General features: G+C 36.0%; 1 non-coding gene across 1 annotated transcript; it reads right to left on the bottom strand.

The window, feature by feature from the left end:
* Positions 1-12,214: 12,214 nt before the first annotated feature.
* On the bottom strand, positions 12,215-12,286 carry Trnas-cga. The gene has a single exon. It is a non-coding gene; the product is annotated as a tRNA-Ser (tRNA).
* Between the last annotated feature and the right edge of the window lie 11,843 nt (positions 12,287-24,129).

The raw sequence follows: 24,129 nt of genomic DNA, 5'->3' as shown, positions 1-24,129 counted from the left end.
TTTTTCATGTTTTTTTTTCATAATTCTGAAAAAAAAATATGTTTTTTTTTCTATTTGCAACCCCATACACTACATAACAGACCTATACTAATGTCATGAGGGACCCGATTATCAGTCTGCCGTCCGGCGGATCGTCACTAGGTGCTTTTAGAAGAATCAGGCCACAGTCCCACGCAAGAGGTTAGGGAGTTACCTACTTAGAAACGACAAAAGGTGTTTACAGGTTTCAACATAATTACCTGACTAAATATAACTGTGGCTTTGTAAATAAACACTACGCAATAAAGGGAGGCTTGTGCGCATTTATTCCGGTTTCTTAAATGTTAGCATGTTTATTAAATAACACCAGAAGGTTAACGAATAAATATTTGGGGACCATTTTAGACGACCTAGTATATTAGGGCGAAGATAAACACGCATATTTACTTGGTATATTACATGGTCAACCAACTAGAATCCTAGGTCACTCAAACCCTATATTACATGGTCAACCAATTAGAATCCTACGTCACTCTAAAACCCTGTCGTATTGACACTGTGCTTTATTTGCTATAGCAGTCACTTTAACTTTTACTGTGAAAGAGTTCTACAGTGGCCTAGGATTAAGATTGGTTGACTGTACCATTGGCAACACTGATAGCTGTGCATTTGTAATCCTTATTACAAGGGTATAACGTCTAGAGATGGTTAGCTTAGAGTGTTGCTGTTACACTGTGAGAAATTTGCATTGTGAATTTAACAAGTTCGACTTGTTGCGGTTTATCCATTCCACCTGGAGAGACTTATTTGAAAAACAAGTCGAAATTTTTCGTCATTTATTACTATTTCTGGAGGGTTAGAATACATATTACTATTCATAAAAGGCCTACAACCTACAAGAAACATTCATCACTCAGGAAATATATCAATGCTTGTCACATAAATAAATGCCTTTACCAATGCCGTGTAAACATCGTCAATGATTATAGCTTCACAATGAAAATAACAATTGATCATTTTCACAATCTTAAAAGGTGCTACAGGTGTGGTCCAATTTGAACTTTAATATACTTCAAATATTAACACTAAAGATATGCCATTGTCAGTGGATATCACAGTATTAAAACTGTATACATACGTGGATTCAATCCTAGGGTCAGTTTTTCACTAAACAACAAAACTTTGTCTTTGATATTTCTTGTCGATTGAGTTTTCATAATAGTGGAGCCACGGGTTCCACGTGATAAAATGTATATACATTTGCCATCTTTGCTTAGCCTCAGCTAATATGTATTCATAATAATCGTATACAGATGATATATTATCCGTCTTCGTCCACCTAAAGTATCTAAACCTAAGTTGCGTCACCACAAGGACGGTAGCTGAAGAACGCATCGTATAAGCAATCTGCCAGCAAATAGCTGCGGTGAACCACGTCGTGTAGAGTTGCAATGGATGTAGTTATATAATGAGCATACTATATGTAGGGACTCAACCAGTGTTGTGATGAAACTTAGAGGGCGACTCATGATAGACCGGGCCAGGTCCAGGCCGAAAGCTCCAGCACTTCGTTTTCCAGGACGTACCCAGGAGATACGTACCCTACGTAGCCGAATGGCACAAATGCCCACGAAACGAAACGCTCGTATATATCTATCTCTATCGCTCTTGCGTATTGGCGCGAGAGAGCCAGGCTACATTTCGCGGCGTTTCGTTCTCGTTTCGCGTCGCGGAAATGTCATTCGGCTACGCCACCAGGTAACGATCGGAGTTTCGGCGCGGTTATGACATTTGATAATGACGGTAAAGATAAGTTGACCACATTATCCATACTAATATTATAAATGGAAAAGTAAGGAAAAGCAAAACGGAGCTACGAATTGACATGATTTTTTAAGTGGAGATAGTTGAAGGGACGGAGAGTGACATTAAGCTACTGTTTGTCTCTTTCTAATCCCCCTCTTTCGTAAAATAGGCGGTAGAAAATGTATGGATCATTCCACAATTTTAGAATTTAACGTGAGCGAAGCCGCGGGCAAAAGCTAGTATTTATATACAACAATAAAATAAAATGTATGTAGGGTGATCCGTGATCACGTTATTATATTATGTGTTGTATCTTGTTATTTAATGCATGTTAGTTATAAGATGTAATGTTTTGAAAAGAAGTTGCCCGCCTAGTTTCTTGCCGGTCCCATAGTGGATACCCCCCTCCCAACTGAGGGGGGACTGAAATCTTCTCGAGGCTGAGGCGTAGGGTTAGAGCCGGCGTAGCTTTATTTGACGTTCATATGCGCATTGTAATATGCCTACTTAAAAAATAAATATTTCATTTTCATTTTTTTTTTCATTTTTTCACGTGATGTTTTCCAAGGAAAGCTGAACTGTTTAATGAACTCGGACGTCCATTGTGAATTTCATACTGCAATACTTAAAAAAAATGTGAGTTTCACACTGCAACAGGTATTGTCGCAATAATACTGCCGACTGAATTATCGAATTCAAATTTACAATTCAGTCTCGAACAACAAGGTTCTTAAAATAATTGAACTATTTTTAGTTATCTACAAAAACGACCTTCCTAAACACGGCTTTTTAAGTCTAACTGCTCCCGTCTGCTGATTTTAAAATCTTTTCCATTTATAACTTTCGGGGGCGCGATCACAACCTACAGATTAAAAACCTAATTCAGATATTAGTTTCTATAAATATAACAATTTTAGTTTTATTATATCCAAATGATTTGTTGTAAGAAAAATTCACTATGTTTTTATCAGTCCGCGTTATTTTTAACCTCTGACGATAAAACGACCTATAGGTTTGACGTGTCTGTCTGTCTGTTTGTCTATCTGTCTGTCTGTCTGTGGAATCGTAGCTCCCGAACGGATGAACCGATTTAGATTTAGTTTTTATACAGTAGTATTTCATAGGTACCATTAACAGATGAAATGACACGATCTACCTTCCTACACCCTTCTGTTCGTTTTCGCAGAAAAACCGATAATGATCAATCATAATACTGTTTACTTCCATTGACCTCTACGCGTCCACGCCTACACCTGCGAGCTATTTCCACCACCAGCCTACCAAAGATGACTTGCCTGAAATAAATCCAATTTAAGGCTGACCCCTATTTATTTATTTATTTATTTAAACTTTATTGCACAGTAAAAATATACAGTTACAAAAGGCGAACTTAATGCTACATGGCATTCTCTACCAGTCAACCTTTAGGCCAAACAGAGAAGACCAAAAAAAGGTGCGGGATATGTAAAGAACTGATCTTATTGGACTACGTTATAGAAAAAAAAAAATAGGGACTTATATAAATATATTTACCTATTTAAGACAATAATAACTATAATAAATACATATATTAACAATAAATACATATTACATAAATATGACATATATACATACATATACATTTAAATATACCTATATATATATATATATATATATATATATATATATATATATATATATATATATATATATATATATATATATATATATATATATACCTGCTCTAAATATACTTAGTCTTGATACTTCTCAAAAAGATGTTTTCGCAGCTTGCGCTTGAATGTAAACTTAGATTCTTTATTTATTCCTTAAATTAACATTAACAGCCTAGCTAAACATGTCAATCGTACAGGAGGGTATAAACATGAATAATCCTGGTACACTTATATAAAATAGTGTGGCGGAACATAGAGTACATAATATAGTAGGTACTCACACGTGGATCGAACTTGGAGTAGTTATAGACTCCAAGTGACGGGCGCTGATCGCAAGGAATTGCGGCTCCGTGCTGTGAAACATATCCAGTTTGCTGTCGCTGGCCAGTATGTCATTGAGAAGGGTTAAAGCGTGGTGCAGTGGTGAGAAAGATAGACATATGCACATCGCACTACTTTTTGTAGACCCACATAAGAGGTTTTTAACCGCCGACGCAAAAACGATGGGATGTTATAAGTTTGTCGTGTCTGTCGGTCTGTGGCTCCCGAACGGATGAACCAATTTAGACTTAGCTTTTTTCGTTTGAAAGCTGAATTAGTCGGGAGTGTTTTTAGCTATGTTTGATGGAAATCGGTTCACTATGTCCGAGTTTTTCAAAATTTGAATATTGAGGTTAGGTTATTAAGTTCATTAATTTCAGGATTGTTATTAGGTACAATTATTGGGTTGTCGATCTTTAGGTGTAAGAAAGTTTATTTCTAGACGGCCACATAAATATATTTTGATGGATGTGTCGCCTAGAGTACTGTGTGCATGCTAGAAAAAGGTACTAGCCGTCCTGATTCGAACATTAACTTAAACCAAAGATTTGCACCATAAACACCATAACAATCGGATACGTCACTTTCAGACATGACATGATGGTTGTCGATCTTTAGGTGTAAGAAAGTTTATTTCTAGACGGCCACATAAATATATTTTGATGGATGTGTCGCCTAGAAAAGTACTGTGTGCATGCTAGAAAAAGGTGCTAGCCGTCTTGATTCGAACATTAACTTAAACCAAAGATTTGCACTATAAACACCATAACAATCGGATACGTCACTTTCAGACATGACATGATGTTTGTTTAAACACGTCAGTTTTGTGCCGTGTCATATCGTATCTTATTAGAACTACTAGAAGAAAATGTTTGTGGTAATTTCAAAGGTGCATTTCTGAACGTAAGTCTTAATTTCTCAAAATTTAAGAAAATTAACTTACCTACTATTAAAGTTAACGAACTTTTTAAGACAGTTTGAGAGAACATATTTGCAATGTTTGCTTGTTTAAATGTCGTCACGCTCACCAAATTAGAGGATGCCCTTCATGATACTGTTACCAGGATTTTTGAGTCTCACACTAAAATACCGGTTGAAAACGGTGAATCGCCTTTATTTTCAGTGACAGTTTTCTGAATTCGAACGTGAGACTCAAAAACGAGGATTTGGGCATGGACAAATGGTGAGATGATTTGGTGAAGATGCTGGGATTATAAGTAGTTTCTTAAATTTTTGAATTGTGAACGTTTTCTCTGAAATCTAGCTTTACAATTATTTTTCAAAAAATTAGTAATATTAATAAATATTCAAGTGTTGAATATAATTTATCTATTACACTGGTCGTCATGATGAACTAAGCAGTTGAGAATACAAGTCATTCATTCAGGTGTGTAAGGCATCATGGTAATACATTTGTGCTTCTCTCTCGCACAGGATGCTAGAATTAATGTGCGGATACGAGATAAGTATATGCTTATATGTGCCGTTTTCAATCGTATATTTAGAAATGAGTAGGTCAAACGGGAAATACGTTCTAAGAAACATTGGAAAACAGGGTGGGTAAACTTATCGTACGAGTACGTCGTACTTTGAGACGTGAGGAAATTCGAAAGCATTGATATGCTAGAGATAAATTAACTGTGCAAAATTAAAAACAAAATCACACTTAAATACGTACACAGCTTCAGTAAGTTAGTTTATATTGTATCCCTATATTTCTTACACACGTCAAAATATATACTTAGAGATTAATTAATATAATAGCACAAAACAGTCAATATTTTGTTTTTTGAAACAGGTGAGTGGTACAATGAATTGAGCCCCATAGAAAAAGAGAATAGTTGTGAAATTAATAAATACTCTAGGTAGTAGTAGTAAACTCTTTATTGTACAATTAATAACACAGTAATTACAGTAAAGAATAGTTCAAAGGCGAACTTATCCCTTTGAGACTTTATATGTAATGTCATTAGTTATGACAAAAACTTAATGCTTAACTGTTCCTACTGTATTATTCACCAACAAAAGTATTAAAAAGAAATCAACCAATCACGAGTAATATTTATATCCGAATAACCTTATTCGCTTCTGCGTATCCCAAACTGACACTTACATGTTTTATAAAAATAACATATTATCGAGAAATTCCACGAAGCTGCCGAAGATATTTTAGGAAAATAAACTTTAATATAAGGCTTTAAGACATATATATTTCTTTAGAAGCTAGTAGGGGAGTAAAAATTGTATGTAAACATATATATTTATGACACGCGCGTAAGTAAACAATTGTATATTATGATTAAATAAAATTATCAACACTATGAATGACTTTGACTCATGATGTCGTGTTAGATTTTTGGCGACAGCAAACATAATATATAGTTATAGAGTAATATATGTACATATATTGACAGCATAGTGCCACTTAACATATATATGGTGTGACATGATCATGAGTTCATCTTCATTGAAATTTTCCAAACTAGGAAATTACGACTTACTTCACAATCTTTGCTATATGCAAAGAGGATCAAGTATTATAGAGGAGTTACTGTCAAAGTAAAATATGTAATCACAGGGCATAGACTGCCATCTCTCGATACAGGTTTAAAACTTTTAAACCTCAGGTTTGACAATTTGGCCCATATTCTTAGCTTGATATGTGTTAAAATGTCAAATATTAATATTTAATATTGGGCTCTCCTGTGGCAGAAGCACCGGCCGCATACCCCGACATGCCGGCATCAACGATATCATCCGAAGGGCCTTTGTGAGTGTCCAAGTCCCAGCCATCCTTGAGCCAGTCGGCCTGGCAAGGGACGATGGCAAGAGGCCCGACGGTATGACTCTGGTGCCTTGGAAGTTGGGACGGCCTCTGGTGTGGGATGCCACGTGTGTTGACACAATTGCGCCGTCCCATCTTCAGGGCACCAGCGGTGGTGCCGATCATGCGGCGTCTGTGGCCGAGGACCTCAAACGCCGCAAATATGCCACCCTTAGCAGCAGTTACATTTTTGCGGCGTATGGTGTGGAAACACTGGGGCCATGGGGGCCAAGCGCGCGTCAGCTATACAAAGAGTTAGCGGCGCGCCTAATTGACGTCACAGGTGACCAGAGGGCTGACCAATATTTTACTCAACGTATAAGCATTGGCATCCAACGTGGCAATGCGGCCAGCCTTCTGGGCACACTACCCGGTGGCAGCGACTTGGGCGAGGTTTTTTATTTCTAAGTCATTTTAATTTAATCTTATTTATTTTATTCATTCCTTATTTCTAAGTTTATTTATAGTTGTTATATTATCTGTACATTCCTGTTAAATGTATTCATATTTACTCGTATAAATAAATAAATAATATAAATATTGGGGACACCTTGCACAGATCAGATAATATTAGCGCCACCATCTAGTCGAGCGTCCCCCAAAGGTGTAACGCCATCTAGGCTACCGTACCTTATCCTATATGGTTCTGAGGTACGTTTTTTTCTAAGACTGTATCGGAGTTACATATGTTTTTTCTATACAGTGATACAGTAATTTATTGGTAAAAGATAAAATATACATTTACAAGTCATTTAATTTCTTAAATACTATTTACATTCATATTTAAATACCTGTAATCATTATATTCATTATAATATACAATGTACATCTATACAATTAGACATTTGGTAAAAATTTAAATAATATAGTTACGGCGCTGTAACAATAGCGCAGCTATATGCATGTATATGTAAATATATGTGCTAAGAAAAGAGCGCACTCCAATCCCCCTGGTGTTGAGTATCCAAGGGCGACTGGGATTGCTTACAATCACGACGGCAGTAAGCGTTTGTCTATCTTATTATTATTATATAATCCTACCATGATTTAGATATATTAGATAATAAAGTATTTGTTAAGGATTCTGTTACTAAACTATTCTAAAGCGATGTAGAAACTGTGACGTTTAAAAGCTACTCTCATTTTATTATTCACATATGTAGATACTTACGTAATAATACGAATTACTAAAGCTTTCTTTATTATTAGAAAGAAATACATACAAATTACACTATTAATTTCCCGGCAAGGTGCCCATCACGCAGGGAGCATTCCCGCGCTGTATTGCAACAGCAATTTGCGCGAGAAAGCTGCCGGCGCGAGGGTCACCGGTTGCCTCCCTTAAGATGCTACAGGAGCGAAAATGCTAAAATGGAAAAGAGCCCCCTTTCAATTTGGGAATTTTAGTTAAATTTACTAGTGTTATTAACTAGAAGAAATTGCGAAAAAATCTTTAAAATCGAGGATCCGCTCTCGACTGTTTCCTCTTTCAAAACTTAATCAATCGTAACGAAATTTGAGAATCTGAATAACAATGAAATAATCTGTGTCGGACTGTCGGACCGTTTTGTGTTTATGGCTCTAGCATCTTTAAAAATAAGAATATCAAAAAAATCAAAACGGTCCGACACAGATAAAATAATAATAACCTGTGTTGAAAAAAATCATTGCTCTATATCTTCAAAAACCAGGGAGGAAATGGTCGAGAGCGTTTGTATGGAGAATTGACCCCTCCTGTATCGTCTTAAGTTCTCTACAAAAACTATCTATGTACTTTGTTCCATTTGTGAAAACTATTTTTCTCGTGTATCAGCCATGTGTCCCTTTACTCGAACTCAATTTCTAGAGTCATGTTGAAATAATATTTCATAAAACTAAATTAGGTATGCATGTGTACCCCGCTGGATTTTCCTTGAAAAGCAGACGGAAAACTTCTTCCCGCTATAATAAAGAATAATGCCTTATGATCCCGATTTCATGCTCGAATTGAGTGAAACGGGTAAGAAAAAGGTCGGAAATCCCTAGGAAAATGTAGGCATATAAGTCCTTTAGGTAAATAATTGGTGTGCTACTTAAATATACAGTTTATTACCCTGTGAGTCAGCTGATCTAATAGACGTATTTTACTTATGACATAAACAAAAAGTGTATAAATATAGATAGATACATAAGTCCTTTAGGTAAATCGGTGTACTACCTGGATGTATACAGTTCGTTGCCCTGTGAGTCAGCTGATCTATGGACGTATTTATAACTTGTAATATATGACATGAACAAAAAGTGTATAAATATAAGTACATATGTTACTTTCGGAGTATAATAATAGTAAGTATTTTTTCCCCTCATTGGCTCGGAAACACGTGTTTTGTCCTTTAATACCAGCGGGTAAAAACGCATTTTATTCACTAGTGGGTAAAGTAATTTGACCTTGAATAAAGTCAAATTAATTGCTTTAAAATTGATAAAAGTAGGTGAATCTAGTAATAAAAATGATTTACCACCTGTGGAACTACTGGAAGCAGTGATAAACGCATTTTTTGCGTTGTAATTTCCTCGCTATAGTCAGTTTTACAATAAAATACAACTTTGCCCCCTTGTATAACAAATAACTATTTTACCTCCAGTTAATATAAAGTAGCTTTTCTAAGAGTATCCTCCTCGCGTCATGATTTTTATTTTCGTATTTTAAATAATTTGTTATAAGAATAACTAATATTTTTTTCTATTATCGTGCAAAAAGAATAACGAGCAATATAAATGCCTAAAGGAAAACGAAAATGTCGTAAAATAAAATTGTTAGGTACATCTACCTAATAAATTTTATTAACGCAATCGCATTCAAGTGATAATTTCAACGGAAGTAATAAACAGTTTGGTTTCATACAAATGTAATAAAATAGATTTAAGTAATAATAACCTAACCACAAAATTAAAATTTTGAAAAAAAAAAACCCCGACCGCGACACAGTGGACCGATGTTCATGAAACATGGCTAAGAACACTCCCGACTAACTCAGCTTTCAGACAAAAAAAACTAAATCAAAATCGGTTCATCCGTTCGAGAGCTACGATGCCACAGACAGACACACACAGAGACAGACAGAGAAACAGACAGACAGACAGACATATCTGTCTGTCTGTCTGTCTTTTAACCCCCGTCGTTTTTGCGTCGGGGGTTAAAAATGAACGAATAAATAAAAAAAATATATAATTATACTCGTATTTATTTCAACTGACACCATATTATTCAGAATATTCAAATACATAATACGATTTGTTTGTCTTTTTTTACTGTTTATTGTTTATAAATATTACTTTAATTCACAAGTACATTAAAATCGTAGAATCAATGCTAGTGTTTCCTAGAGCATCGTCCCTAGGATACCGTTTCCAGCAGTTATGCACAGAAAGTCTCTCGAAGGTCAGACAAGTTTACTGCATAGCTTCACAAACTGCTTGATGTATGATGCCCTAAAGCTTTCAGATTTAAGTTCCGCACACATGTAAGTTGTTTTTTTAAATGCCTTTTTACAGCTCTTGTTAACCTAGCCCTGTTCAACTGCAGAAATCAAGGTTTTGCTAAGGTTATTTTAAATTTTAATGACATTTGTTAAAATTTACAAATTTTGTCATGTTGTTAGGTTGTAAAATAACCCGCTTAGGTTACTCACGTTGGTGAACTGGTGACGCTCGGGTGCAAAGGGACATTTTCGCGAGAACAATCACCAGATTATTCTTTCTAAGGTAGGTCATTTTTATGGTTTTCCTACTCAGAATCACGAGCCGTTTCGATCTCGGACAAAAAACAAGAGACAAAAAATGATCCTAAAATGTTATACACCGTGTTTCACTTAACACTAAAAACCTGAAAACAGTTTGTTTAGAATCGATTGAGCTACATCTTGATGGTGGTAATATTATTATTTAAATTAGTAGTATTAGTTATTTGTTACGTGCCTATTCTATTGTACTCGTAATACAACATTGTGTATATCGCATTGCTAGAGGTTGTTTACCTTTTTCAGTATTTAGGGGTATTAATACTGGCTGGTTACTTGGGTGATTATTTTTTCCGCTACGAGTTTGACGTTGTTTGTCAGTTTAATCTTAATGCTTATCATAAGTCATAACAAATTGAACTCGTACCTAATTACAACCTTGTCATTTTGAATACATACATACATACATACATACAATCACGCCTGTATCCCATAAAGGGGTAGGCAGAACACATGAAACTACTAAAGTTTCAGTGCCACTCTTGGCAAATAAGGGGTTGAAAGAAAACGAAACTGTGACATTGCAGTGACAGGTTGCCAGCCTCTCGCCTACGCCACAATTTAACCCATATCCCATAGTCGCCTTCTACGACACCCACGGGAAGAAAGGGGGTGGTGAAATTCTTAACCCGTCACCACACAGGTAGTCATTTTGAATGTTGGGTTTAAATTTGCTTACTGGGATTACCTGTCCAATTTGAAGTTTACTGTGACAAAGCTTTAAAGTGTTTTACAGTGACATCTTAGCTGTCTATTGGTAAACCTTATGTCGTTGCAGTAACGTACACAAATAAATAGTCTTTTATGGTTTATGATGGTAGTTAGCAATTATTTTATTGAGTGTAGAGCTAAAAGTCAAGTTGAGCTGTACAGAAAATTAAAAATTCAATTAAAAAAAAAGTAACCATCAGATTAAAAGATGAATACTCTAGATGAGTTTAAAAAAATAAAAATCAGTTGGGGTGTCTGAGGTTTTGAGTGATACCGGAAACACGTTGTATTATTTTGCATACTTTTCACTTTGTAACCGCTGTAAAAAATGTTTGAATGATGGTAACGGAGTGGAAAAATTAAATTTGGGACGCTTTTTTTCATCTAGTAGGATAGAAAGGGCTCGTGATTCTGAGTAGGACAAACATTAAATTTACCTATCTTCGAAAAATAAAGTTTTTGAATCTTTTTTCGCGAAAATGGCCAAAGGGCTCTGGTTTTTCCGCAGTTTCTCGGAAGGTTAAAGTTAGACTCAGTCTGTCACCAACTGCACCTGCGAACGCACCTCGGCCTTGACTCATCAGTCCCTTCCAATACATGTACTTATACAAATCGTGAATAATTACGTAAGCGCGGTTCTGTATGTCACGCCCAGATTCCACGCTCAGACGATATAGGTAGGTACCCAGATAGGGATCGAGCGAAGCCGATATAGATGGACTACACATCTGCAATTTGTATGGAAACTGTACGCGGTCACTGCATTGGTTTGAGTCGGCAAGACGCTATTATGGAAAATCGATAAACACTAAAGCGGTTTCCTAGGATTCAGCTAGGCCGTCATTTAGTATTAATACAAAGGCGCGAAGCACGCACGGCCGCTATCCTGCGAAACCAAATCTTAAGCGCGCAGCGTTACGTCTTTGCTGTCGATAGACACCTTGGCTAGGTCGCCTGGATGCTTAGCAAAGGTACAAACGCTCGCTGTGTCGCACTAATATAATACAACAAATCAAATTATTTTATTGAATATTTTTTGATTTGTTCTTTTTGAAGTAGTCACACTACTATATACATAAATTATAAATTGAAATAGATATCATACACGAAAGAAAAAAAAAAACGACAAGGTCCACTGGTGGCCGAGCCGGAAATCGAACCCGGGTCTTCAGCTTTCGCGGCTAACGTCATTACCACTAGACCACCCGCCCGCCACTGGGGGCCTTGTCGTTTTTTGTTTTGTTTATGATATCTAAGTATTTCAATTTATAATTTACTATACAAAGCTATTAGCTTTAATAGCGCAGAAGATTGTCTCCGTCTCAAACACTTTGGTATCTTGTGGCCTATATCGAAAATTTCAATTTGACATTAATACTTCTTGTCAATTCCCCCTGAAACTTTATCGAGATCCTGGGGCACTGACAGGCCTCAATTTGAAGGCCTTAATCGGAAACGTAAACTTGACATTATAACTTCCCGTCAATTTGCTTGAATAAGTTAACAGAGTATCGGCCTGTTTCAAACTGGTTCGAACTTTAAGATAATATCATAGATTAAATACAGCGCGTAAACGTAATAAGGGCGATAAATGAAACCATGCGTATAATTCAATATTGTTATCATTAATTAAGAGGTGTTTTTGATTTACTCATAATTTTCACCCCATAATGAATTTTTGAAAAAAATCTCAGCAGCAATGTACTGTAAACGTGGTTGCGATGACAATCAATGACAACTGTCAACGAGCGTTTAACGGGAGTGTGTTTGCATTACGTTGCGGGCCGAATTAATTTGTATGGATAAAAAAAATATTTCAATTTTAAGTAAAAGTTATCTAATTACATTTTATACGTCCTATACTCACCACCGTTAAGAGGTTCGCCCGTATTAGGTTTACACCCTGTATAAGAGCATACCATCCCATATATTAAAATGCGACCGCCTAAGAACGCGCATACACTACACCACACATAGATGGCGCCACAAAAAAATATCTATTAGCTTTCGATTATACTTGTAGGTGGCGTTAAGTCTCACTTTTGACATAGATTTAATAATCGATGGCAACATGGCATTTTTTTGTGGCGTCATCTATGTGTGGTGTAGTGTATGCGCGTTATTAGGCGGTCGCATTTTAATGTATGGGATTTTATGATTTTCTTATATTAAATCTATGACAATGTGATGATACTTGCCTCAAATATTGGCACTAGATATTATTGGATCGTGACCTGTCTTTTCTTCAAACAAAATCATCACTTTTGCCACTAATATTCAATCTATATCGTTCTAGTTTAATATAATTGACGTATGTTAAAATTATCTTCTAATATTACCTTTAATATTATGAAATTTATATTATAGCCAAGCTGTAACCGTTTGTTGGGAAAGCAACTTAGGCCTAGGAGTACGAAGCAAGCAACCCCCTTTTCACAAGAGATAGAAATGCGACTTAAATATAGAGAAGAATGTCCTGATAATACCTACTCGTAAAATACATTAACTGACCAAGCAAAATCGGAAATCTTCGCTAACGCTCGACCAGTAAAATATTCTGGCGAAGATTATATGAGGTCATCTACAATTTTTCCACGACCATTACATTCAATTTTAAGTCATATCATTTATGACACAATATTTTTATTGTCACAATTGACTATCATAAAATAATAGTTACGAGCACACTCGAGTTTATATTCCGTGACAAATATTTCTGCTAACCCGGATATGATGGAAGTACCTATAGTTGATCTAAATTAGTAATCAGAATACATAATAGGTTTTCACAGGAAGCCCTATAGATTTAACAACGTACTTCTGAGACCAAAAGAAAATATGAAAACATACATACTTATGTATGTGTGTTTTCATATTTTCTCTCTCTCACGACGCCTGTATTCTCAAAAGGCGAATCTTATGTAACTAAACTGGCCAAATTTAAGTGCCACTCTGTGGTTAAGACGATACAGGAGGTGTCAATTCTCCATACAAACGCTCTCGACTATTTCCTCCCTGGTTTTTGAAGATACAGCAATGATTTTTTCAACACAGATTATTATAATTTTTATCTGTGTTGGACCGTTTCGATTTTTTTGATATTGTTATTTTTAAAGACGCTACAGCCCATCAAAAATTTCCAAAAACGGTGTTATTGATTATGGCGTAAAAAAAGGTGTGGTATTCAGAATTGGTGACAATTAGCCAAAAAAACTAAACGGTCCGACACAGATTATTTCATTGTTATTCAGATTCTCGTTACGATTGACTAAGTTTTGGAGGAAGAAACAGTCGAAAGCGGAACCTCAATTTCAAAGATTTTGCAATATCTTTTAACTGAGTTGTTCTTAATGGACAATTTTTTTCGATAAATCTAGTTAATAACACTAGTAATATTAAACTAGAATTCCCAAATTGAAAGGGGGGCTCCTTTCCATTTTAGCATTTTCGATCCTGTAGCGTCTTAAAGGGTTGAATGAAAACAAAATTCAGTGACAGGTTGCCAGCCATCGCCCACACCAAAATTGAACCCATTTCCCAGATATCCCGTGCGGAAGGAAGTAACGGGAGATGAAAACCGAGGAAAAGATGGATAGACTGTGAGAGATAATACCTATGAAACGAAAGCAAGTGGAAGAGAAAGACTTGCTGCGCCGACCCCAAGTGACTGGGATAAGGGTAAGCGAATTCGATTTGGTTGTGTTGGATTTACTTCCTATTTTTAACCGCCGCCTCAAATCTCTCAAAGGAAGGTGGTTCTCAATACGTCTGTATTTTTTTTATTTTTTTTTTTTTTATTGAATGTATATGCATACAGATTGGTCCTATTTTTCTCAGAACCCAGTTCTGATGATGGGATCCTGGAGAAATCGAGGGAACTCTTCAAATCTGAAAGGCATACATATGGTGATTTTTGTGTTTTTATAGGAACAGCATGCATTTACGTACGGAACAGTACCATTTGGTGCAGTGGAACTGCTGATGATGGTCAGAACGGAACTCCTCAAATCTGAACGGCACGCTTAAAGTGACTTTGGTATTTTTATAAGAACAGCATGCCCTTACGTCCAGAACAGTGATATTTGGTGCAGTGGAACTCCTGATGATGGTCAGAACGGAACTCCTCAAATCTGAACGGCACGCTTATAGTGACTTTGGTATTTTTATAAGAACAGCATGCAGTTACGTCCAGAACAGTGACATTTGGTGCAGTGGAACTGCTGATGATGGTCAGAACCGAACTCCTCAAATCTGAACGAATCCGAATTTTTCGATCCCTTTAAATTAAAGCGTATCTGTTTATCCAACTAAAAAATTTCTACACAAACAAAGGGAACCCTCGTTATTTAACGGCACTTAAAATCCGATAGTACAGTAAGATCATTGCTTATTATTTTAACCTAATTTCACTGTTTCAACAAACGAACGAGGACTTTAAGTTTACCTTGTCCTAAATAAATATTTTGAGACGCGGAGTTTTGCGTCGTACTTTGATTATTGTTAACAATTAACTGAATTAGTGTGTCGAAAGTTGTTAATATCATATCAATATATATCATATCCATACTTAATATTATAAATGAGAAAGTGTGTGTGTCTGTTTGTTTGTCCGTCTTTTACGGCAAAATGAAGCGACGAGTTGACGTGATTTTTTAAGTATAGATAGTTGAAGGGATGGAGAGTGACATAGGTTACTTTTTGTGTCTTTCTAACGCGAGTGAAGCCGCGGGCAAAAGCTAGTAATCTATATAATATTTATATCAGTGGCCTATTTAATAATAGTGACAATTGTCGCCCGACAGTGACATTTCGCCGTTCGTTGCCTGTTCAACAAGGAAATATTGACGCTAGTCTAGTCAAATAATTATCAATGTCAAGTGTCAATGTCACTGTGGTGATATAGCCCACGGTTAATTACTTCCGATTCGGGTGCCATCTTAGCGGCATCGTGTCGCGAATAATTTCTCCTTCTTTTGCTCATTAATGTTGTTTAAAGTGTAATATCGATAGCTTATTATGCAGTAAACTAATGTAAACTAATGATGAAGAATTAATTCCGAAACGCGTTTATAGCCACTTTTTTGTCATCGACGGCCGATAGTCCACGTGCCCTTGTAAAATCTAGCTATCAATTTACAAGTGCTAACTACCGAACAACGTCGCACTTACCCTGACACTGGTAAAATAGTCCCACCAAATGGGACTGAGAGACATATTATAAAAAAAAAATACAAATACAGAAGAAAATAGCAATATTTACAAGTGATACAGTCATGTTATTAGCTCCGCTGCGTAAGGGATAAATAAATTTTGAATCCATACTAATATTATGAACAGAAAAGTGTGTGTGTCTGTTTGTTTGTCCGTCTTTCACGGCGAAACGAAGCGACGAATTGCGTCGAATTTTTGTGGCGCCATCTATGTGTGGTGTAGTGTATGCGCGTTCTTAGGCGGTCGCATTGTAATGTATGGGACGGTATAATCAATCATCTTATATTTAATCTATGATAAGATATTATAGGTAATTAGAAACATTATACTTTCGGACTGTATCATATTTACAAATTGTTTTTCTGGCTAGACTCTTGTTCTTTTGTTAGGTTTCACGATACCTAGCAGTTTTACCTAGCGATTGCCTAGCGATTAGTTTTACCTCGGTACAGTCAAAATTGAAACCCTAGGCCACTCTATAACCATGTCAAAATGACAAGCAATAAGAGATTTCTATGACTTTCGGTTCGAGCGCCATCTTAGCGGTCTCGTGTCGTGAATAATTTCTTTTTCTTTTGCTCATTAGTGTTGTTTAGAGTGTAATATATATAGCCTATACAGATAGCTTAGTATGCAGCAAACTAATGTTGTAGTGAGAAGCTGATGAAGAATTAGTCTCGAAACGCGATTAGCCACTTTTTTGTCGTCAACGGCCGGTAGTCCACGTGCTCTTGTAAAATCTAGCTATCAATTTACAAGTGCTAAGTGCTAAAACGTCGTCTTTGGCACCATAAAAAAAGAGATTTCACTCTGTTCGTAACGTCAATATGACATAGTTCTACAGTGGCTTAAGGTTCCAATTGGTTGACTTTCTTTCTTTCATACTTATGTTAATATGTAAAAATGTAGGTAATTTATTTCAGTTTTAATTTTAAGTATTTAATATTTCCTGATTTTGTTAATACAAAGTTACAATTTATTAGGTAAGTATTTAAAAGGTTTTTGAACCAGGTTAATAATTTTATGAACATACTTACGTTCACAAAGAATTCAAAAACTGGTAAAGTCTGTTCATTAATGAAATACGAGTTAGAGTTGTCAAAGAAAATTATATAATAAACTTTAAAAGAAAAGCGTAAAGCAATATGTATAAATTAGTTACCAAGTCACGAGAATCAAGGAAGACTTGTTTGAAATTCAAGCTACTTAGGTACAAGTAGGTAAGTAAATATTTATAACAAAAATAAGCTTGCCATAAAGAAGTTTCGTGTCCGTAAAGTACAGAAGTCATTTGTTGGGCAATGCATTCATTTTTATAATAAGTTACCTGACACTGCTTTGAGATTACCCCTCCCAGCTCTTAAGAACTACTTAAAAAAATCATTGATGTTAAAGGCTTATTACAGAGTCGAGGACTATTTGACAGACAAACATGCATGGCCCGAACCAGAAACTACAAAAAACGAATAGCAATTAAAATAATTGTATTATGTATAGAGGACACAGTTCAGATAAGAAAGCACATCAAATATTTTATATTTTATGTTGTGTAGGTAAATTACATATTTAATGATATTGAGATTCATATTATCTTTTTCTTCTATGACAATTTGATATGTTTTCTCTGAAGAAGAACGACGTATTATTAAGCAATAATATAATTTATTGAAATTGATTTCCATAGAGTACCTAGTCTGTTCATATTCTTTGATGAATACTTTTGCATGTTAAATTGTATGTTGTTATTTAATGCATGTTAATTATAAGATGTAATGTTTTGAAAAGAAGTTGCCCGCCGAGTTTCTTGCCGGTCCCATAGTGGATACCCCCCTCCCAACTGAGGGGGGACTGAAATCTTCTCGAGGCTGAGGCGTAGGGTTAGAGCCGGCGTAGCTTTATTTGACGTTCATATGCGCATTGTAATATGCCTACTTGAAAATAAATATTTCATTTTCATTTTTTTTTTTTTTTTTTATCATCGGAAAAAGTTGTTCTATAAAACATCGAGAGATTCGTCGCTGTGAAAGAACAGGCCCCGTAGCCGAATGGCATTTCTACGACGCAAAACGAAAACGAAACGCCGTGAAAAGTCTGAGTGAAAGATAGAGATAGATATCTACGAGCATTTCGTTTCGTGAGCGTTTCGTGAGCGTTTCTGTATTCAGCTACGCACGCTGATCTTTTTTTGTGTTCCGTTGTTTTTCAAAACTAAAGTTTATACACTCAAACCATTAAAAAATCCTGGAATACAGCAGTTCTCGAAAAGTTTGTATAACAATTAAGGAAAAAGTTAAATTTGTTTTTATTATTCCTATTTTGTTACCAAGATTTTTTTGATGAATTGAGGTTTTAGTAAGTTTTATTTCATCATTAAGGTTCTCTAGTATGTATAGTTTCTTAATTATAACAATTAACCTGTATATATCTTACGAAAGTTGACTTATATTGCTAAATGTTGGTAACAAAATAGGATCAATTAAAATTTGCTGACGTGGCTATGTACAATGTTGCCGGGAACTGCTCAATAACTAAAGAGTAGTTCAACTTCGTAGAGAGAGATACACCAAAAGTAGAACAAAACAAGGCGAAGTTTTGCTACTAAAATAACTTTTACAGTGCATTTTATGGTGCTACTTTCTCGAACTAGTGCGCAGAATGGTACTTTATGTGCATAATATATGTCGAGACTTCAAAGGGCCATATGTACCTACTACACTACTGTAAAACGTTGTAGGATAAACGTGCGGTGCGAAGAGGTAATTCGCAACTAGCAATGCATGCATGAAGAGTTCTGGGTATTGTTTTTGGCACATTTATTGCCAAAATTTTTTTAGGACAACTTTTTTTAGGTCTGTTACCATCCGTGAATCTTTCTCACTTGATGGTCTCATCGGAAGATCAGCGCTGGAAGTCACCAGCAACACGCTGAGATGAGGCCGTTTATTCGTGGCACTTCATTACTTTCTATCTTGTTATTATTATGTGAATTTTGTCTTGCCTGTGTTCACGAATAAATGTTTATTCTATTCTAAATTTCATTGTATGGGAAGTTCCATAGACGTCTGCTGCGTGACGATGATGTGTCTGTCAGGTGTGGTTGATGCAACTGGCCCTAACCCCAAACGACTGTGTGTAACTCAAACATCAAATGAACCGATCGTCAACTGTTTAGAACATCGCGCAATACCTACATCCTAATCTTAAGATAATTTTCTCAATTGCAACTTGCAGGACAATTTTCTCAAGAAAATTAAATTAAAAATTAAGTAAGTAAATAAAAAAATAAAAAAAAATAAAAAAAATTAAATATTAAGTAAATTAGGGATATTTTGAAAATGTTCAGCAACTTGTACTATAAACATTAAATAAATGTCATATACAAAGAAAAAGTGACCAAGGCCTCCAGTACTATCACTACTATCAGTACTATCAGTACTATCAACTTGTACTATCACCAGCAAAAGTGCATGGAGAAATTATGAATGAATTCATTGATAAATTCGACATGCACTTTTTCAACTACATGTATTTACATTGCAATCCGCAACTTGTTGTAATATACTATTTTATTTTATTAAAGTGTATCAAAAGCAGGTAGGTGACAGATCTCACACCTAAAAGTCCAATTTATACCTAAGGTTAACTAAATTATCTATAACAAGAGGTGCGGCCAGATAATGGTTCCCTGAAAAACACAAATAGAACAACACGAGGAAAACATCGCTGCGATTAAATGGATTGTTTCGCTAATTATAAGCAAAGAGCAGTCAATTGATAAAGAATGTTAACCTCAAGTAGCCAAGAGTACTATAGTTGACGAACAATACAATACAATACAATACAAATCCACTTTATTGCACAACCTCAGAAATGTACATAGGAAGACACACATTACAATAAATTTTATTACAGAGGTAAACAACAGGCGGCCTTATCGCTAAAGAGCGATCTCTTCCAGGCAACCTTTGGGTAGTGGAAAAATGGTATTCATAACTTTAACTAATTAGGAGGTGCAAAAAAACTAAATTAAAAGTAATTAATTGTAGCTAAAAAGCATATACCTACATAATACATATAATACCTACACATACATATACATACATACTACTTACATATTATATACCTACATACATATATTATAATACATACAATATTTCGTGCCAAACGTGTAAGTGGAGAATTTACAGAGACACTAATGAAGGGACAAATAATAGTCTTTCAGATGGGATTTAAAAGTAGCAAGGGATTGAGCGCGTCTCAATTCGACAGGAAGAGAGTTCCAGAGTCGAACAGCCCGAAAAGTGAAAGAAGAATTGTAGAATTTGGAAGAGGAAGGAGGAACAGAGAGAAGCAAGTTTTGTGAGGATCTAGTGGAGTTTAAATAACTGAAACGTTCTTTTAGGTAACGAGGTGTGGTGGGATTAAAAAGTATATTATATAAGAGACAAAGAATATGAAAAACCGTATCCGATCGTTGTTATCTCTCTTGACTACATGCAGGCAAGCACGGTTGCGTGATAAGCGATATAACATCAGGCCGTCCTTTTCGCACTATTTGTACGTGCGATAGGGACGCACTGATGCGATAAAATTTATCCAGCGGCCCTTGGACCTAATATGACACACATACCTAATAAGGGCAGCACTGCTCGTGCACGTAGCAAATAATACTGGCGTGTTATAACATAGACGAATTCATGAATAGAGAAGTGGCCAACCCAACCACAAAAAAATATTAAAATTAAAGTTCATAATTCATATAAATAGTTAATAATAAAACTGTATAATGTATATTTTTATCATGTGAAATGTACTAATACTGATTTACTTAAGTTTAGATTATTGTATTTATACTTACTTATAAAAAATGACGTGTAAAATATCATATTTTATCAATAAAAAATCTGAATCTGAATCTGAATCTGAATAGGTAATTATCTCTCTTTCGCTCTTTCATATTAGTGCGTCAGAGAGAGTCAAACACGATAATGGAGCGAATTAGCATTTTGTCTACCCGCTCAAGTGCATTGTCATCGTTTTAAAAGGCTATTTGATATTTGCACTTTAGTGTGTTCGTATGAATTTTTTATCTTATCGGTTATCTTCAAATCGTAAAAATAACGAGACATGCTTGTAAACAGTCAATTCAAAATTACAGATACCAAAGTTATAAATAGCAGAGAGCAGAGACTAATACAAAGTTGACAAACAAAACTTTAATGTTTTGTTTTTGAGGGTAATTTAGCAAGTTGTTACCCAATTCGGCCTAGGTATAATAAAATTATACCTACTTACACAATTAAGTGTAAGGTCTGAGTCGCTCGGAGCGAAGCGTTCGGTTGGGCGTGTGAGCGTGCGTCCACCATATGCAGCGTTTATTCAGGACACTTGTATGAGCTTCAATTGTTTGAAATACATGCCTCAGGGACCGTCCACACTCAAGAGACGCATGTCCTGAGGCGCGGAACGGACGTCCGCGCCACGCCGCCTGAATGTAATTTAAAAAACGTCTCCTCAGTACATTTTGTATAAGAAGGACGCACAAGGGACTCGCAAGAGACGTCTCTTGGCGCGCTCCAGGCGGCGCGGCGCGCGCCAAGCGACGCGTCGCCTGGGGGCGCGTCTTACGTATTTCCTATACAAAATGTACTGAGGTTTTTTAAATTACATTCAGGCGGCGTGGCGCGGACGTCCGTTCCGCGCCTCAGGACATGCGTCTCTTGTGTGGGGATGATCCCTTACGCCCTACCACGTTGCACGCCCAATATGCGCGTGCACTCAGGGCTTACACTTAGGGTCGGTTGGACCAAACCGTCTGTCACCGTTAAAATGTTAGTTAAAGTTTATTGTATGGGAAGTTCCATAGACGTCTGCTGTTTGACGATGATGTGACATTCAACCGTGGTTGATGCAACAGGACCTTAGAAGTTACATTTTGGTGCCGGAGTTTAAAGGGATACCTTCAGCGGACTTTTTCTGATCAAAATAGGGGGCATTGGAGCCTTATTAAAGGGCACCTTTTCCTGAAAATATTTACGAACCCAGCTTACGAAACCGGCAACTCACGCACTCCAACACTTCTGGTGTTTCGGGTTTGCATGGGCGGCAGTGATCGCTTACCATCAGGCGACCTGTCTGCTTCTTTGCCTCTTATCCCATAAAAAAACGATTAAACGTATCCTTGTTTCATGTAACCTATTATTTTTTACCAAATTAAAAATAAAATAAATTAAAAATATTTTTTCCCTAGTTACAAGTCTTTATATTTTAATACTCTGTTATAAGTAGGTATGCTATAACTGTAATCGGAAGCAGTCTGCGTCAGGACATCGAAGAACAATAGGAAATTACCTACGTTGCGCAGACGCAGGTAAAAAGCTGGTCAACCACTCGAAGACAAGATTGAAAATATGTAGAGTTAGTAGCTTTTCAAAGTAGTCCAGCCAGGGTACGTATCCGAATGGCACAAACTCTCACGAAACGAAACGCTCATAGATATATTATATCTCTATCGCTCTTGCGTATTGGCGCGACAGAGCCAGACTACCTTTCGCGGCGTTTCGTTTTTGTTTCGCGTCGCAGAAATGCCATTCGGCTACGGCACCAGATATAGATACGATACGATCTCAAAGAATCCATAAGGTAGGTATTTAAAATATTCTCTCAATAAGCAAGTTGAGGGTAATGAAAATATTACACGGCCAAATTAGAAGGACAAGTCGCTCTGTGTCTCTGTGACAGATCCGCTTGGTTTTTTAATTTGGTTGGTTAGCCGACAGTAAAAAGTTGTGACTACCCGAAAATCTCCAAATTATTAATTTACGTTATTTTAAATACCTAAAAGTACACAGTTTAGTCTGTGAAAGACACGAATCGATTGTCTGTCGTTACGCAATACTTTTTTTAAATCTTATTTAAAAATATATAATTAAATTAATTAAAAAAATTAATTAGGAACAAATAATATAAATAATATTTGATTATCTTATTTATTTTACAAGCCATACATCTAACTTTATCGAAATTCAGTAGGAAGACGATACCGTGTCAATTTCTCAAAGTCACTTCATTCAAAATAAATGAAAAAAAAAAAAATACAAAACTGCAAATTTTTTACAAATAATATGTAGTTGTTATAGTCAGAGCTACGGGTTCTTTAGTACAACGTCCGGTCTCGGTCTTTACTTTATGCAACTAAAACACGTCTCTTGGGACGCTCCGGACCTTCGGGCCTACGATAAACTCGGCCTTCAACTTTGTTGACAATTACACGAAGTCCCATAATGACTCTTCCTCAATTTTTTCCATTCGAATTTGTGCAAAGGCAGCCCAATTCGAAAATTTAATTTTACTCAGGTATATACCTTTAGCGCGTTTTCACATTATCCGATATCGGATGTCGGACGGATATCCCATATATTTACGAAAAATCCCCCGACATAGTGGACACACCCAACCGAAACCAACGAAAAAAAAAACAAATCTAAATCGGTTACTTCGTTCAAAAGCTACGATGCCACAGAAAGACACACACAGACAGACACGTCAAACTTATAACACCCCGTCGTTTTTGCATGGGTTTTGCGTTTTTGTTTGAATAAGCACAAATGTTTACTGACTGATGTCGTATCGCATCATTGATCTTCTATCTTATAATTAGTGTTGTTCGAACACGTCATCGCCAGTTAGTTTTCACGGAATCTACGAGTTTAACCAATAAACATCTATCATAATCATAATCAAAATATTTATTCGTAATGAACTTAAAAACTACATATTATGCATAAAGTATGACTAAAAACTACAAATGTACAAGGGATGGGTAAGTTTATCACGAAATGGT

The sequence above is a fragment of the Leguminivora glycinivorella genome, chromosome 19, assembly GCF_023078275.1.
Source record: "Leguminivora glycinivorella isolate SPB_JAAS2020 chromosome 19, LegGlyc_1.1, whole genome shotgun sequence".
Lineage (NCBI taxonomy): Eukaryota > Metazoa > Arthropoda > Insecta > Lepidoptera > Tortricidae > Leguminivora > Leguminivora glycinivorella.
Note: the sequence above shows the minus strand (reverse complement) of the source record. Positions and strands in the feature narration are given on the sequence as shown.